This window comes from Prionailurus bengalensis, chromosome B3, assembly GCF_016509475.1.
Source record: "Prionailurus bengalensis isolate Pbe53 chromosome B3, Fcat_Pben_1.1_paternal_pri, whole genome shotgun sequence".
In the NCBI taxonomy this organism is placed as follows: Eukaryota; Metazoa; Chordata; class Mammalia; order Carnivora; family Felidae; genus Prionailurus; species Prionailurus bengalensis.
The window spans coordinates 5,884,781-5,902,023 of record NC_057355.1 but is presented as its reverse complement, the minus strand read 5'-3'; the positions used below and the strand labels follow the sequence as shown (position 1 = coordinate 5,902,023).

General features: G+C 46.6%; 1 long non-coding RNA gene across 3 annotated transcripts; it reads left to right on the top strand.

Annotated features, from left to right (window-relative positions):
* Positions 1-13: 13 nt before the first annotated feature.
* On the top strand, positions 14-17,116 carry LOC122467555. 3 transcript variants are annotated; one of them, XR_006293009.1, is made up of 4 exons: positions 14-337; positions 426-544; positions 15,474-15,566; positions 17,069-17,116. It is a non-coding gene; the product is annotated as an uncharacterized LOC122467555 (long non-coding RNA). The 3 variants fall into 3 exon arrangements; XR_006293010.1 differs by lacking the exon at positions 17,069-17,116 and adding an exon at positions 16,359-16,403; XR_006293008.1 differs by lacking the exon at positions 17,069-17,116 and having other exon boundaries at positions 15,474-15,696.
* The last annotated feature ends 127 nt before the right edge of the window (positions 17,117-17,243 follow it).

Here is a 17,243-nt window from a genome sequence, read left to right as displayed (position 1 = left end):
CGCAGGCCCGACCCCGCCCCAGCGCGCAGCCCGCGCTGCCATTGGCGCCGCGCGCAGCCCCGCCGAACTGCCGGGGAGAGGCGGGGGAGACGCGCGCCGGCCCGCGAGCGGGGGCCGGAGCTGGGGGCTCAGGGCAGCAGGTAGCGAGGCCGAGCCCCTCTCTCCAGGACGCCCTATTTAAGCCAGGGTGTCAGTTGCTGACGAATCATCTTAAACCACCCCAAAGTGAGCAAACTCCCGCGCCCTTGGCGTTTGCTGGGCGGAAACTCCTTCGCCTTAACCAAGCGCGGGTTCCTTGTTCCTGAACTGAGACCACGGGCACGTCGGCTCTTTTCAGGTGCGCTCTCAGAGACTCCTGTCCCCTCCACGGGTTGCGTAGACTGTCCGGAGTCAAGAGCCGAACTCTCTCCTCTGCTTCTCCCCAGAAGGTCAAGCGGCTAATCCTCGAAGTCATCCGGCATAGCCAGAGTCTGTTTTTTTCCCCCCCGTCCGAAATGGCAATTGTAACAGCCACAGGGATCCCAGGAGACGTGGGTGCAATAATGTAAGTAAAAAGTCTCCGAGCACACCCTGTGCTCAGCGGTTGTAGTTGATGGCTAATCACGATCCAGATGAGTCCTCGTGCAGCCTGGACTGAATGAGCGAGCTCAGCCCCCACCCTGGCAAACAGGTCCATGTTTGTCTGTTTACACGCACAAGACCATACTGATTGGTTCTGTCATCAGCGACTAAACTCTCCTCACCCATGTTCTTGAAATGGGACACCAGCCCGGCCTGGGTTTTATTTAGAAAAATCTGATCCCAGCCCCCACTGTCCCGGTCACACCATCTCACTCCGAACGTTAGCAACCAACGTTCTGCCCTGTGTCCCCAGCTCTCCCCTAACATAGCCTCAACAGTCAACATTGCCAGATGGGGCTGGGCCAGGAAAGCGACCTTGAATTACCGACTTTAGTGCTTCTTCTCCCTGTCCCAGCCAGACAGAGCTACTGCTTTGGCCCTGAGATCCAGCAGACTGGGTCCAAGGGGAGGTCGCTTTTGGACCCCCTCAAAGTCTGAGGTCTCAGTCAGAGGCCTGATCTCGGGCCAGCGTGTCCCAGAATGACTCCTAATCCCTTTCACTCCGTTCCCAATTCTCTTGCTCAAAACACCATCAAAGACCTTGGAGGCCTCTGGTATTTGGATTTATGCCATCCTGGCCTTATCAGGCACCTGGGCCTCAGTGTCCATACCTGTCAACGGGGAGAATGGACCCCCTGAGAATCCTTCTGGCCCAAACAATGAGATTCAGTTAATGTATGTCAACTACCCAGACTACCACTTCTGAAAAGGTCAGGAAGAATTTGCTGCCTGTCCCCAGGGGCTCATCTGTTCCTTTACATGGTAGACCAGGGTGTCAGAGGCCCCAGTGAGAGGCAGCACGGAAGCCTCGGTGTGTTCCAGAGTCCAGCCCTCACCTGCACAGGGATCAGGGTGGGGGCACATGTGTTTTTCACAAATACAGTAGCAGCCCAGGGCAGTTGAGGCAAAGTCTTGAGATTAAACTGCTTCTTTCTCCCTGCCTCCCAGGGCTCCAGCTCCATGCCAGCCTTCCCCATACAGTGCCTGTTTGGCGAGGGAGCTGGTGTCAACTTTGGCTCAGAGAGGTTAGGACACTTACTCAAAGTCACAGAGCCAGGAAGTAGCAGAACTCTAGTTCCTACCCATGTATGTGGCTCATAGTCTATCGCTCTTTTAAGAAAAAAGGAGAAAACAATCCCTATTAACTACACTTGCTTGGAATTCTTTTTTTTTTTTAACCTTTATTTATTTTTGAGACAGAGAGAGACAGAGCATGAATGGGGGAGGGTCAGAGAGAGAGGGAGACACAGAACCTGAAACAGGCTCCAGGCTCTGAGCCATCAGCACAGAGCCTGACGCGGGGCTTGAACTCACGAACCGCGAGATCATGACCTGAGCCGAAGTCGGACGCTTAACCGACTGAGCCACCCAGGTGCCCCTACACTTGCTTGGAATTCTTGGTGGTCATAACTACTGGCCCTGACAGCCACTTCATAGAAAAATAGTGTTTAAAGGAAAAATGCTCAGATCCTCCAGTTTGGGGTCAGCAGAAGTGAAACTCCACCCTTCCATGTTTTTTGAAAATTTTTTTTAAATTGTATTTTAGAGAGGGGTGGGCAGAGGGAGAAAGAGAATCCCAAGAAGGCTCCACGTTTAGCATGGAGCCCAACTTGAGACTCGATCCCAAGACCCTGGGATCATGATCCGAGCGGAAATCAGGAGTTAGATGCTCAACTGACTGAGCCACCCAGGCACCCCATACCCTTCCATATTTTTAATCAAACTGCAATTAGTTATTGAGACTAGGTCATACGCAAGTTTCCTGTGGGGGGCACAAAAATGCTCATCACTCAATCCCTTTGGGAGCCAGACACACATGTGTGCAATCGCCACAAACCAGGCACAAGAAGCAAGTGTCCCAAGAAGAGCTTAGATGACAGTGAGGCATCTCTCAAAGCCAACACTATTTCTGATGAGGGAGAGCCTGGTGAGCGTAGGGTCAGAGCATCCAGCAAGCTGGCCCTTAAGGATATTTAAGATCGGGGAACACCTGGGTGGCTCAGTCGGTTAAGCGTCTGACTTCCGCTCAGGTCACGATCTCACAGTCGTGAGTTCGAGCCCCGCATCGGGCTCTGTGCTGACAGCTCAGAGCCTGGAGCCTGCTTCGGATTCTGTGTCTCCCTCTCTCTGCCTGTCCCCTCCTCTGTCTCTCTCTCTCTCTCTCTCTCTCTCTCTCTCTCTCTCTCTCTCTCTCTGTCAAAAATAAATAAAACATTAAAAAAAAATTTTTTTAATAAAAAAAGATTTAAGATATGGGAGAAGGCTGGACAAGAAGGCTGGGAGAGGTGAGGGGCTTGTACTTCACCCAGGTGGACACCCCAGGGCATTAGTTTCCTGGTATGTTTGCAGGCAGGGTGTAAAGTCTGACAATAGCTGTGAGAGGGTGTTGGGGGATAGAGGATCAGGACTGGGCAAGGGAGGCCAAGAGTCCCTGAACCGGGCGCAGGCCTGACATAACGTCCTGGCAGGACCCTTAAGACTCCAGAGACCGATTAGAGATAGAATCAGCAGAAATTGCAGCTGGCAGGACTTGGGCAGGGAGAGGAGTCAGAGTGACTCAGACTTCCATCCCTGGGTCCCTGGGACTAGAAGAATAGGAATGCCATTATTAGAAATCAGAAAAGAGGAGAAGGCAGGGTAAGTGTATGTGTGTGGGGGGAGGGGAGGGTGTTGATAGCAGAGCTATTTATGGTCATTTCTAAACTGATTTCCCTGCCTGCAGTCTGTTCCCGCCCCTTCCCAGTCACCTGACCACTGCTCCCACCACGCCACCCTAAAGCACAGCCCCGAGAGCTTTACCCCACAGCCAGATACCTGCACTAGCTCCCCGTGCCTGATACAGTCGAGTCTGAATTAGCTTATAACATTTCCTGGCCTTTACTTTCCTCACCGTCTTTCTCTTCTGTTTCCTCTCCCCAAGAACCCTAAATTTAGCCATTCCCTTTGGGTCATCCCCTTTTTCCCATCAGGTAGACTCTTTGCACTCCCAGGTGGCCAAGCCCACCTTTTCAAGCCTGCACCGGGGGCAGGGGGCACACAGCATTCGTCTCCACCTAAGTCATCATGCAGGGTAGACAACTCCCCAGACCCCCTCCCGATGAAAGAGCACACACTATGCTACTCTGGTTTTAACTTTGTAAAACAAATCTGTGGATAATAACAGGCAGGGTCCAGACACAAATTTGGAAGATGTCAGAATACTATTTAATACTTTTTTAAGTTTATTTCTTTATTTATTTTGAGAAGTGGGGGGCAGAGAGGAGAGAGAAAGAGAGAGAGAGAGAGAGAGAGAATCCCAAACAGACTCCACACCCTCAGCGCAGAGCCCGACATGGGGCTCGAACTCACAAACGGTGAGATCATGACCTGAGCTGAAGTCAGGAGTCAGGTGCTTAGCCAATGGAGCCACCCACGCACCCCAGAATACTACTTACCTTTATGAAATATTCTCTCAGGTTGCTTCAGTTAATCCCTAAGAAAACTGGAGATCCAAAAGATGGGGCAAGGAGAAATGATTAAAAAGGCATTAAAAAGGAACCGGAGGCATCATTCCTGGAGGGTAATCATTCCTGGAGGGTAAAGGTTTCTGCCTGTTTGCGGAAGTCGACTGGCTCATTGCCTGGGCAAGCCATTCAAGTTCCCAGCCTCAGTTTCTTCATCTGCCAATGGGGATAATAACAGCACCCACTCCTAGTAGTTATGAGGATTAAAGAAATTTGTGCAGATTGAATGCTTAAAATGGTGCCTGACGCACAGGCAAGAAACCTGTTGGCGGTCTTGACATTCACCTGAGTAAAATTTAAAGGTTGTATTGGCTTTATTCAGCATTTCATGAACTGGGCAGCATCCTGTCTAGCAGGTAGAAAGGAGCTCCAAAGACCTGTACAAAATGAAAGGTTTTTGGAGCGCCCGGATGGCTCAGTCAGTTGGTCATCCAACTCTCAGTTTCAGCTCAGGTCACGATCCCAGGGTTGTGGGATTGAGCCCAGTGCCAGGCTCTCTCTCTCCCTCTCTTTCTGCCTCTCTCCCCCACTTCCTCTCTCCAAAATATAGTAATAATATCATATCATATCATATCATATCATATCATATCATATCATAATGGCTTTTATAGGGGACGCCTGGGGGGCTCAGTCATTTAAGCACCGACTTTGGCTCAGGTCATGAACTCACGGGTCATGAGTTTGAACCCCGTGTCAGGCTCTGTGCTGACAACTCAGAGCCTGGAGCCTGCTTTAGATTCTGTGTTTCCCTTTCTCTCTGTTCCTCCCCTGCTCACACGCTGGCTCGCGCTCTCTCTCTCTCTCTCCCTCTCTCTCTCTCTCTCAAAAATAAAGATTAAAAAAAAAAGTAAAAAGCAAATAAATAAAATGGCTTTAATAGGCAGAAGGGAGCAGGACAAGGAAGTTGCTAGCAAAGAGTGGATTATTTCCAGACAAGGTTACCTTCCTATGGAGGACACAAGGGGTCTATCAGGTGGATTACCTTACTAGGGCTGAACAGGTAATTCCAGATTGACTGGTTAAAGTTCACATCCCTGGGAGACGCTGAAACAGCCATTAAGTTAGGTATTAAGTCTTGGTTTACTGACACCGGACTTAGCACAAGTAACTCCATTTTTGGCATTTGGGGGGCCTGTTGTCTTTTTTCTTTTCTTTCCTTTTTTTTTTTTTTTTTTGAGAGAGAGAGAGCACAAGTGGGGGAGAAGGAGAGAGAGAGAGAGAGAGAGAGAGAGAGAGAGAGAGAATCTTAAGCAGGCTGCACACTCAGCCTGGAGCCACACACAGCTCCATCCCAGGATCCTGGGATTATGACCTGAACCAAAATCAAGAGGCAGACATTCAACCAACTGAGCCACATGGGTGCCCCTGTTGTCTCTCTCTCTCTCTCTCTCTCTCTTTTTTTTTTAACAGTGGTGTTGTTCATATTGTCCATTCATTCATCCACATCCGTTCATTCCCATGGATGAGCTCCTGTGACATGACAGTTGTGACCCAGGGATAGAAAAGAGGGCACATTCCAATTCCTGAAGGGACCTCAGCTCACTGGGGGTGTCAGGGAAATGGATGTATAAAGAGGTCATTTCAAAATACAGTGGATGTGGTTGGGGGGAGTGTTAGCTAGTATAATCTCTTTGGAGGGCAGTTGGGTGGCACACATCCTTTCATAAAACGGGCATACCCTTTCATCCAGAAATTTCACTTTGAGTGACTGGATACCATAGAAATACTCACCGCAAGATGCTCGGGGGTATAAGAGGAAGGTTTTCACTGCAGCACTGTTTATAGTCTCTTGGGGCACCAAGGTGGCTCGGTTAAGTGTCCAACTCTTGATTTGGGCTCGGGTCATGATCCCACGTGGGATCGAACCCTGCATAGGGCACCTCACTGAGCACAGAACCTGCTTAGGATTCTCTCTCCCTCTCTCTCTCTGCTCCCCCCCCCCAAGATTAAGTAAAATAAACTTAAAAAAAATGAAGTAGATCTTTAATTTGCTGATTTTTTATTTATTATTATTTATTTTTTATTGCTGTATTACAATACATTAAGTGAAAATAGAAAGTTGCAGAGAAATATCCCATTGTCATATACATACATATGTATGAAAAATACATACATGTGAAAATTTGAAGGTTCCTAAACCAGAGAGAGCATGGGGGGAGGGGGATTAGGGGAGACTCTCAATTTCTACTGTATACAATTCTGGGTGGTTTGAATATTACGCAACAAGCATCTATTTTATAACCAGAAAAAGAACAATCAAGATATATACTTTTTTTTTTAATTTTTTTTTTTAACGTTTATTCATTTTTGAGACAGAGAGAGGGACAGACCATGAATGGGGGAAGGTCAGAGAGAGAGGGAGACACAGAATCTGAAACAGGCTCCAGGCTCTGAGCTCTGAGCTGTCAGCACAGAGCCCGACGCGGGGCTCGAACTCACGGACTGCGAGATCATGACCTGAGCCGAAGTTGGACGCCCAACCGACTGAGCCACCCAGGCGCCCCTACTTTTTTCATTTCTTTTTTTTTTTAATTTTTTTTTTAATTTTTTTTTTCAACGTTTATTTATTTTTGGGACAGAGAGAGACAGAGCATGAACGGGGGAGGGGCAGAGAGACAGGGAGACACAGAATCGGAAGCGGGCTCCAGGCTCTGAGCCATCAGCCCAGAACCTGACGCGGGGCTCGAACTCACGGACCGCGAGATCGTGACCTGGCTGAAGTCGGACGCTTAACCGACTGCGCCACCCAGGCGCCCCTACTTTTTTCATTTCTAAAACAAATTGCCACAGTAACGTGGGTGCTCTACAGTGTCCCAAGTCCTGGCCTGACTCACTCTGGCTGTGTCCTTCAATATTGACGCTTTTCCTCTGGCTTCCTTTCCACCCTTGGGGGGAAGTGAAGGGTTAATGAGCCTGGGGGAGGGGAAGAGGGAGTGAGGTCAGGAAAGAAGGGTGAGGGGCTCTCAGGCAATCCCCACCAAGGGCAGCTGGCCACTCCCCAGTGCTGAAAGCAGCCACCTGCTGGAGCAGAGCGAGTGAGCAGGGAAGGGAAGAGTGGGGGGGGGGGGGGGGAGGGAAGTGGCAAGGGTGGGGGGTGGAGCTGCCCTGTTCCTGGGAGCAAGGAACACGAAAGATAAGAACTTAATGTAAAGTCCGGTGGAGAGGAGAGGAGGATGTGGTTCGGTTTTCAAAGTGCGGCCCTCAGACCCAGAAGGGGGAAGGATGGGGTTATCCTGGAGGGCAAAACTGTTATCATAACAATACTGAGAAGTTACTTTCTCAGTGTTAATGTTTGCGCACCTGGGGAAAACTGCTGGCAATTTACCAGGAATCTTGACACAGGCACCAAACTCTGGTAGCAGTGATTTGATTGCACACCGCATGCATTCTTTGGGTTTAAGGGACAGTATGAAGGTATCCTTAATAAAGCAGTAAAAATTAATAACTATATTAAATATTTACTCATGGGTATACCTCTTTCAAATAGCCTAGATAATAAAAGTGGGAAGTGCGTAGAAAGGGCTGCTGGTGGAGACCCAGGTAAGATGGTTGTCTTCTGGAAAGGCATTTAAAGGCTTATTTGAGTTGCTTTTTTCATAGAACACCATTTTTTAAAAATATTTATTTATTTTTGAAAGGAGGAAGGGGCAAAGAGAGAGGGAGAGAGAGAATGCCAAGCAAGCTCCACAGTGTCAGCACAGAGCCCCATATGGGGCTCAATCTCACGAAGCATGAGATTATGACCTGAGCCAAAATCGGAAATCGGAAGCTTAACTGACTGAGGCACCCAGGCGCCCCCATAGATCACTACTTTATTTTATTTTATTTTATTTTATTTTTTTTTTTAATGTTGATTTATTTTTGAAACAGAGAGACAGAGCATGAAGAGAGGAGGGTCAGAGAGAGGGAGACACAGAATCTGAAACAGGCTCCAGGCTCTGAGCCGTCAGCACAGAGCCCGACGCGGGGCTCGAACTCACGGACCGCGAGATCGTGACCTGAGCCGAAGTCAGATGCTTAACCAACTAAGCCACCCAGGCGCCCCTAGATCACTATTTTAACTGAAAAGAACAACTGATAGAGAAACTGTAGTTTTTCAGACTTGAATATCTGGCAGATGTTATCTCAAAAATGAATGAAATTAGTCATTTCAAGGAAGTAATGGACAGTATTTGTTGTCAATGATAACATATGAGCTTTTTTTTTTTTTTTTGTAATGTTTATTTTTGAGAGAGAGACAGAGCATTAGCAGGGGAGGAGCAGAGAGAGAGGGAGACACAGAATCCGAAGCAGGCTCCAGGCTCCGAGCTGTCAGCACAGAGCCCAATGTGGGGCTCGAACCCACAACCAGCGAGATCATGACCTGAGCTGAAGTGGGGTGCTCAACTAACTGAGCCACCCAGGGGCCCAGCATTTAAGCTTTCAAGGGAAACTAAAATTTTGTGAAACTTGTACATATCCCCTGAACTTGAGAGCTTCCCAGTTCTTAAGGATGTTGCTAATGAGATTGGTGGCATTTCCAAATGTGATTTTTTTTCATATTGTATAGTGAAATGTATCAGTTTTTAGAAGATTTGTATAACTCAGCAATCCAGTATTTTCCAGGTGACCAGTAGTGATGTTAAAATGTTATGCATGGGTTAAAAAATCTGTCCAAGAATAAATTTGAGGGGCACCTAGGTGGTTCAGTCAGTTAAGCGCCCAACTCTTGGTTTCTGCTCAGGTCATGATCTCACGGTTCGTGAGTTCCAGCCCCGCATCGGGCTCCACTCTGATAGCGCAGAGCGTGCTTGGGATTGTCTCTCTCCCTGTCTCTCTGCCCCTCCCCTGCTTGCTCTTTTTCTCTCTCTCAAAATAAATAAATAAGCTTCCAAATCTTTTTTAAATGAATGCATTTGAATGTAACAGATACAAATGTAACAGTAGGAGAGGCACATTGACTTGTTCTGGAGTCCACGTTACAGTTAACTTTTTTTTTTTTTCAACGTTTATTATTTTTGGGACAGAGAGAGACAGAGCATGAACGGGGGAGGGGCAGAGAGAGAGGGAGACCCAGAATCGGAAACAGGCTCCAGGCTCTGAGCCATCAGCCCAGAGCCCGACGCGGGGCTCGAACTCACGGACCGCGAGATTGTGACCTGGCCGAAGTCAGACGCCCAACCGACTGCGCCACCCAGGCGCCCCAACAGTTAACTTTTAAGAAACTACCCCTTGTATGTTTTGTTATAATAAAAGAATCCCCAGGTGGGGTCTCACCCAGTCTCAGGAACCAGGAAACACAGGAAACCAAGGCTGGGCAGTGGAGCGCCCAGATACGCAAAGCAAAAAGGCCACCTGGGCCTTTCTGGATCAAGGAGCCGGGTGGGCCGTGCAAGTTGGGGTGGCCCTGATGCTTGCCATACCCACCCCCGGGGAAGGGCCGTGGTGCAGGCCTAGCACAGAGGTGAGTCCCAGGATGACCCAGGGTGGCCTCACCGCCCAAGAGCCGGGCTGCTGGGTCAGTCTGGAGCCGCCACGCCAACTCCGCGTCCTTTACTGGAAAGCTGACAAATGTTGTGCGTGACCCAGAACGAGAAGGGATCCAATAAGGGAAACTACTCTTGGATGCACGTGATAACCATATGCAAAGATAAACTGGAAGAAACAAAGAAAAGATGAAGGCACGTGGTAAGGAGCCGTTGGGCTTGGATGTAAGAGTCACCGCCCCTCTGCTGTCAGTGGATACTTTGACGTAAGAGGTAAAGAAGACGAGGGGATCCAGGCTTTCGTAGAAAATGATGACATTCCAATAACTCCTCCTGCAGGAATCTATCACTGCCTCACACAGGATGAAAACAAGCATGTGACAGTCACGAGGCTCTTGGTGGGAGGACCGGTGCGGACTCTATACAACCGGCCAGTTGGCTGTTTTTCACGCTCAAGGACAGTACATAAAATTTTTGGCACAGACAACATAGCGGTGCTTCTGGGAACACTTCTTAAAAAGATCCTAAACCTGATAACTGGGCAGAAAATCTATCCTTTTCTCTCTCTGCTTTCACGTCACAGCCTTGAAGCTAGGTTATCTTTCCTCTGCAAGATTATTTGATCAGAATGTGTTCTGGGGCACCTGGATGGCTCAGGCCACTTCGACTCAGGTCGTGATCTCACAGTTCATGAGTTCGAGCCCGACATCTGCCTCTATGCTGATGGCTCAGAGCCTGGAGCCTGCTTCAAATTCTGTGTCTCCCTCTCTCTCTGCCCCTCCCCTGCTTTTGTTCTCTCTCTCTCTCTCTCAAGAATAAATAAACATTTTTAAAAAACATGTTTTAGGGGCGCCTGGGTGGCGCAGTCGGTTAAGCGTCCGACTTCAGCCAGGTCACGATCTCGCGGTCCGTGAGTTCGAGCCCCGCGTTGGGCTCTGGGCTGATGGCTCAGAGCCTGGAGCCTGTTTCCGATTCTGTGTCTCCCTCTCTCTCTGCCCCTCCCCCGTTCATGCTCTGTCTCTCTCTGTCCCAAAAATAAACAAACATTGAAAAAAAATTAAAAAAAAAATTTAATAGTTGGGGGCACCCGGGTGGCTCAGTCGGTTGAGCGTCCGACTTCGGCTCAGGTCATGATCTCTCAGCTCCATGAGTTCGAGCCCCGCCTCAGACTCTGTGCTGACAGCTGAGAGCCTGGAGCCTGCTTCAGATTCTGTGTCTCCCTCTCTCTCTGCCCCAACCCACTCACATTCTGTCTCTGCCTCTCTCAAAAATAAATAAACATTAAAAAAAAAAAATTAGGGGCGCCTGGGTGGCGCAGTCTGTTAAGCGTCCGACTTCAGCCAGGTCACGATCTCGCGGTCCGTGAGTTCGAGCCCCGCGTCAGGCTCTGGGCTGATGGCTCAGAGCCTGGAGCCTGTTTCCGATTCTGTGTCTCCCTCTCTCTCTGCCCCTCCCCCGTTCATGCTCTGTCTCTCTCTGTCCCAAAAATAAATAAATGTTGGAAAAAAAAAATTAAAAAAAAAAAAATTAAGTGGTTGGGGGATAAGTCACTGGAATCTATTCCTGAAATCATTGTTGCACTATATGCTAACTAACTTGGATGTAAATTTAAAAATAAATAAAATTAATTTTTAAAAAATTAAAAATTAAATTAAAAATTAAACATTTGGGGTGCCTGGCTGGCTCAGTCGGAAGAGCATGTGATTCTTGATCTCTCGGTCATGAGTTCAAGCCCCATGTTGGGTGCAGTTTACTTAAAAAAATAAAATGATTTTTTAAAAATAAAGTAAGTTTAAAAAATAAAAATTAAGTGGTCTTTGATAATCGGAGGGGAGAGATTATCTGCAATATTCGAAAAGCTGTTAAAATCCTCCTTCGTGGCGTGCCTGGGTGGCTCAGTCGGTTAAGCAGGCAACTTCGGCTCAGGATATAATCTCAGGTTCATTATAATCTCAGGGCCCTGCATAGGGCTCTGTGCTGACAGCTCAGAGCCTGGAGCCTCCTTTGGATTCTGTGTCTCCCTCTCTCTCTGCCCCTCCCCTGCTGGTGCTCTTTCTCTCCAAAATAAGTAAACATTAAAAAAAAATTTTTTTTTAATCCTCCTTCATTTTCCTTTTTCCAAATATAAATCTGTGTGTGGCCGGATCTCCTTCATATTCCTCAGGCAAAACAACATGCACAACAGACTGAATGCAGAAGCAGAGATGAGAATCCAGCTATTTCCATCAACTCAGCCAGGAAGAGATTTGCAAAAATGAAAACAAACAACGCTCCCCACTAAGTTTTTTTTTTTTTGGGGGGGGGGTGAGAAATGTACGGTTTTGGTTTCGGTTTTGTTTTTGTTTAGGGAGAGAGCATGAGCAGGGGAGAGGGGGAGAGGAAGAGAGAGAGAGAATCTCAGACAGACTCTATGCCCAGTGTGCAGAGTCCGACACAGGGCTCAATCCCACGACCCTGAGATTATGACCTGAGCTGAAATCCAGAGTCAGACACCCAACCGGCAGCCACCCAGGTGCCCCTGAATAAATAAACCTAAAAAAAAAAAAAAAAAAAAATCTGCTATAACTTTTAACTCAGTAAATGTAGTTTTGTATAACTCCTATAAACAAAGCTTTTTGGAGTCCTCAACAGCTCCCAAGAGTGTACAGGGGTCCTAAGATCCCCAAAGTTTGAGAATTATGCTACAGGAAAGCACTAGTGAGTCAACAAAAACGGGCACCACATCATCATACACAAAAAATTTAACATTGATGCAATAATGCTATGTAACAGGTAGTCCATATTCCTTGTTCCAAGTTGTCTCAATTTCGTGAAATTTAGGGAGCAACTCAGGGATCCAGAATCCAATAAAGATCATGCCTTGCTGTGGTTGTCATGCCTCATTAGTTTTCTCTAACCCAAAGCACTACCCTGTCCTTTTGTGTGTGGATGGGTGGGAGGTGTTTATAACCTTGCTATTTTTGAAAAAGCCATGTCAGCTGTTTGGTAGAATATCCTAACAGTTACATTGTTTCTTTTGCCTGATGGTTTCCTTATGGCTGGATTCAAGTTAAACACCTTTAACAGGAATTTTATAAATTGTGTCACTCCCAATGCATCCCATCAGGAAGCCCGATGTCCATACGTCCTATTTTAGTTATGACTAACTCTATGTTTGAGAATTTTTTGATTGTGATTTTATATATGTACTTTAATATTTAATTTTTTGAAGTTTATTTATTTTGAGAGGACGATCATTGGGGGAGGGGCAGAGAGAGAGCCCCAAGCAGGTTCCACACCGTCAGCGCAGAGCCCAATGTGGGGCTCGAACTCACAAACCGTGAGATCATGACCCTAGCTGAAGTTGGACGCTTAACTAACTGAGCCACCCAGGTGCCCCTTCAGATTTTATTTTTGAGAGAGAGAGTGAGAACGGGAGAGGCAGAGAGAGAATCCCAAGCAGGCTCCACACTCAGGGCAAAGCCAGACATGGGGCTCGAACTGATGAACCATGAGATCATGACCTAAGCTGAAATCAAGAGTTGGACGCTTAACCGACTGAGTCACCCAGGTGCCCCTAAAAATTAAATTCTTTTTTTTTTTAAGTTTATTATTTATTTTTGAGAGAGAGATAGAGCATGAGCATGAGCATGAGCAGGGGAGGGGCAGAGAGAGAGGGAGACACACAGAATCCAAAGCAAGCTCCAGGCTCTGAGCTGTCAGCACAGAGCCCGATGTGGGGCTTGAACTCATGAACTGTGAGATCATGACCTGAGCCAGAGTCAGACGCTCAACCGACTGAGCCACCCAGGCGCCCCTAGAAATTAAATTCTTAACTTGACTTTACAAAGTTTAAAACTGATAATTTTCTTTCTGGGTCTTAGAAATACGAGAAACTTCTATGATTTCTCTCCAATTTCTTCTCTGCTATATTCCATGTTGTTATTCCATAGTATTTTAGTTCCAGTGAGTTTTCTAAGTTCCCTCATGTTTTTCCAGTAGATTCATCAGCACGTTTTGCCAGTTTCTTAGCTCGGGGTAGTGTCTTGTATTCCATCATTGGACAGGCATCATTGAACGGGTCTTTCTTTTTTAAATTTTTTTTTTTCAACATTTATTTATTTTTGGGACAGAGAGAGACAGAGCATGAACAGGGGAGGGGCAGAGAGAGAGGGAGACACAGAATCGGAAGCAGGCTCCAGGCTCCGAGCCATCAGCCCAGAGCCCGACGCGGGGCTCGAACTCACGGACCGCGAGATCGCGACCTGGCTGAAGTCGGACGCTTAACCGACTGCGCCACCCAGGCGCCCCTGAACGGGTCTTTCAACAAAGGTCTGTGAGTAATTAATATCCTCTGTCCAACTCTCTCTCTATCCTCCCTCCTTTTTTTTTTTTTTTTAACTTTTTACCGGAGCATAATATATGTATTCACATATGCAGAAAAGTACACAAACTACTGATGTATAACTTATGAATGTTCCCCCAGTCACTGCCCAGCTCAGGAAACATAACATCACCAGCACCCCAAAAACCCTCCTCATGCACCTCCTGGCACTGTTTTTCCCAACTTCTCCCAAAGTAACTGCCGTCCTAAATCCTACTAAAATGGACTGGTTTTTGCCTATTTTTGTTTTGATGGAAATGGAATCAGACGCATGTATTCTGCTGTGTCTTACTTCTCAACATTGCGTCTGTGAAATTCATCCATGCTTTTGCATAAAATAGTTATAATTTATTCTGTTGCTGTCTGACACTCCATTTTATGAATCTGCCACAATTTATGGATCTATTCTACTGGTTTTTTTTTTTTTTTAATGTTTATTTATTTTTCACAGAGAGAGAGAGAGAGAGACAGAGCTTGAGCAGGGGAGGGGCAGAGAGAGAGGGAGACACAGAATCCGAAGCAGGCTCCAGGCTCTGAGCTATCTGCACAGAGCCCGACATGGGGCTCGAACTCACAAACCGTGAGATCATGACCTGAGCTGAAGTCGGTTGCTCAACCAACTGAGCCACCCAGGCGCCCCGCATCTGTTCTACTGTTGATGGACATTAGGGGTTTTTCTGGTTTGGGGCTATTTTAATGAGGCATGGTGAATGTTCTAGCCCTTGTCTTTTGCTCCATGTATGTATGAAGTTCCGTTGGACGACACTTAGGAGTGAATTAATGGCTCACAAGTTACTGTGTAAGTGTTCATCTTTCACCAACACTGCCAAATGGTCTTCTAAGGGATTGGTTAATTTCTTTTCCCCCAGCAGCCTATGGGACCTTCAGTCTCTCATGTCAGTCTCATCACATTTTCGCTAACCCTCAGCACTGTCATTCTTTGCGATTTTGGTCATTCTTCTGGGTGTGCAGTGGTAACTCATGGAAGTTTTACCTTATTATTTTTTTAATGTTTGTTTATTTATTTATTTTTGAGAGAGAGAGAGAGAGAGAGAGAGAGAGCATGAGCAGGGGAGGGACACAGAGAGACAGAATCTCCAGCAGGCCCCACACTGTCAGCACAGAGCCCCATGCAGGACTCGAACCCACAAACCGTGAGATCATGACCTGAGTCAAAATCAGGAGTTGACATTTAACAGCCTGAGTCACCCAGGCGCCCCTTGTGGTGGTTGTACATTTCATTTCCCTGGAAACTGAGGGGACTGCGCTACTTATCATATGCTTAATATTCATTTGATTATTCTCTTTTATGAAGTGCCTGTCTCAAGTCTTGTGCATTGTTTTTTCCCATTGGATCCTGCCCGTTTGTGACTTGTAGGAGTTTGATATATATTCTGGTATGAGTTCCCTTTTTTGGATACATACGCTGTAAAAGTTTTCTCCTATTCAGTGGCTTTACTTTAATATTTATTTACTTACTTATTTGTTTATTTACTTACTTACTTATTTATTTATTAATAGGCTCATGCCCAGTGTGGAGTCCAGTTCGAGGCTTGAACTCTGGAACCTGAGATCAAAACCTGAGCTGAGATCAAGATACGGATGCTTAACTGAGTGAGCCACCCGCATGCCCCAGGGGCTTACCTTCTTATCTTCTTAATACGTCTTTTGATGCACAAAAATTCCTTAATTTTAATGTAGCCCAACTTACTGGCCTTTTATGGGTATGCTTTGTTTCCTGTTTCATTAGTCTTTTCTTGCCCCAAGACTATGAAGATACTCTCCTATAGTATCTTCTAGAAGCTTTATTGTTTCACCTTTCACATGAATATCTATAATTCACCTGGAATTGGTTTTTTGATGCACCCTGTTTCAGATGTTAAGAGGTGAAAAGCAACACGTATCCAAAACTGATAAAATACAGCAATGTGTTCACCTCCATTTTTTAACCAAATCCTTTATGGGCGTTTTTCTCTGTGATTAAGTATTCTTCTATAAGAGGATTGTTTTTAAGTTTATTTATTTCTTTTGAGGGGCAGGGAGAGAAGGAGAGATTGAATCCCAATCAGGCTGTGCACCATCAGCACAGAGACCAATGTGGGGCTCAGTCCCATAAACCGTGAGATCATGACCTAAGTCAAAATCAAGAATCAGACACTAAACTGACCGGCCACCCAGGAGCCCCTATAAGAGTTTGCTGTGTGTGTGTGTGTGTGTGTGTGTGTGTGTGTGTGTGTTGGTTTGTGGGGTTTTTTGCCCTTTATTTATTTCTTTTTAAATTTTTTTAAAAATTTATATCCAAGTTAGTTATAGTTGTTGCATATAGTGCAGCAATGATTTCAGGAATAGATTTCTTTTTTTTTTTTTTTTTTTTAATTTTTTTTTCAACGTTTATTTTGGGGACAGAGAGAGACAGAGCATGAACGGGGGAGGGGCAGAGAGAGAGGGAGACACAGAATCGGAAACAGGCTCCAGGCTCTGAGCCGTCAGCCCAGAGCCCGACGCGGGGCTCGAACTCACGGACCGCGAGATTGTGACCTGGCTGAAGTCGTACGCTCAACCGACTGCGCCACCCAGGCGCCCCAGGAATAGATTTCTTGATGCCCCTTACCCATTTAGCCCATCGCCCCTCCCACAACCCCTCCAGCAACCCTCTGTTTGTTCTCCATATTTATGAGTCTATGTTTGTCCCCCTCCCTGTTTTTATGTTATTTTTGCTTCCCTTCCCTTATGTTCATCTGTTTTGTATCTTAAAGTCCTCCTATGAGTAAAGTCCTATGATATTTGTCTTTCTCTGACTAATTTCGCTTAGCATAATACCCTCCAGTTCCATCCACGTAGTTGCAGATGGCAAGATTTCATTCTTTTTGATTGCCAAGTAATACTCCATTGTATGTATACACCACATTTTCTTTATCCATTCATCCATCGATGGACATTTGGGCTCTTTCCATACTTTGGCTATTGTGGATAGTGCTGCTATAAACATTGGGGTGCGTGTGCTCCTTCGAAACAACATGCCTATATCCCGTGGATAAATGCCTAGTAGTGCAATTGCTGGGTCGTAGGGTAGTTCCATTTTTAGTTTTTTGAGGAACCTCCATCCTGTTTTCCAGAGGGGCTGCGCCAGCCTGAATTCCCACCAACACTGCAAAAGAGATCTTTCTCCGCATCCTCGACAACACCTGTTGTTGCCTGACTTGTTAATGTTATGTGTTTTTTTGATGTTTATTTATTTATTTTTGGGGAGAGAGATAGAGCGTGAGTGGAGGAGGGGCAGAGAGAGAGACG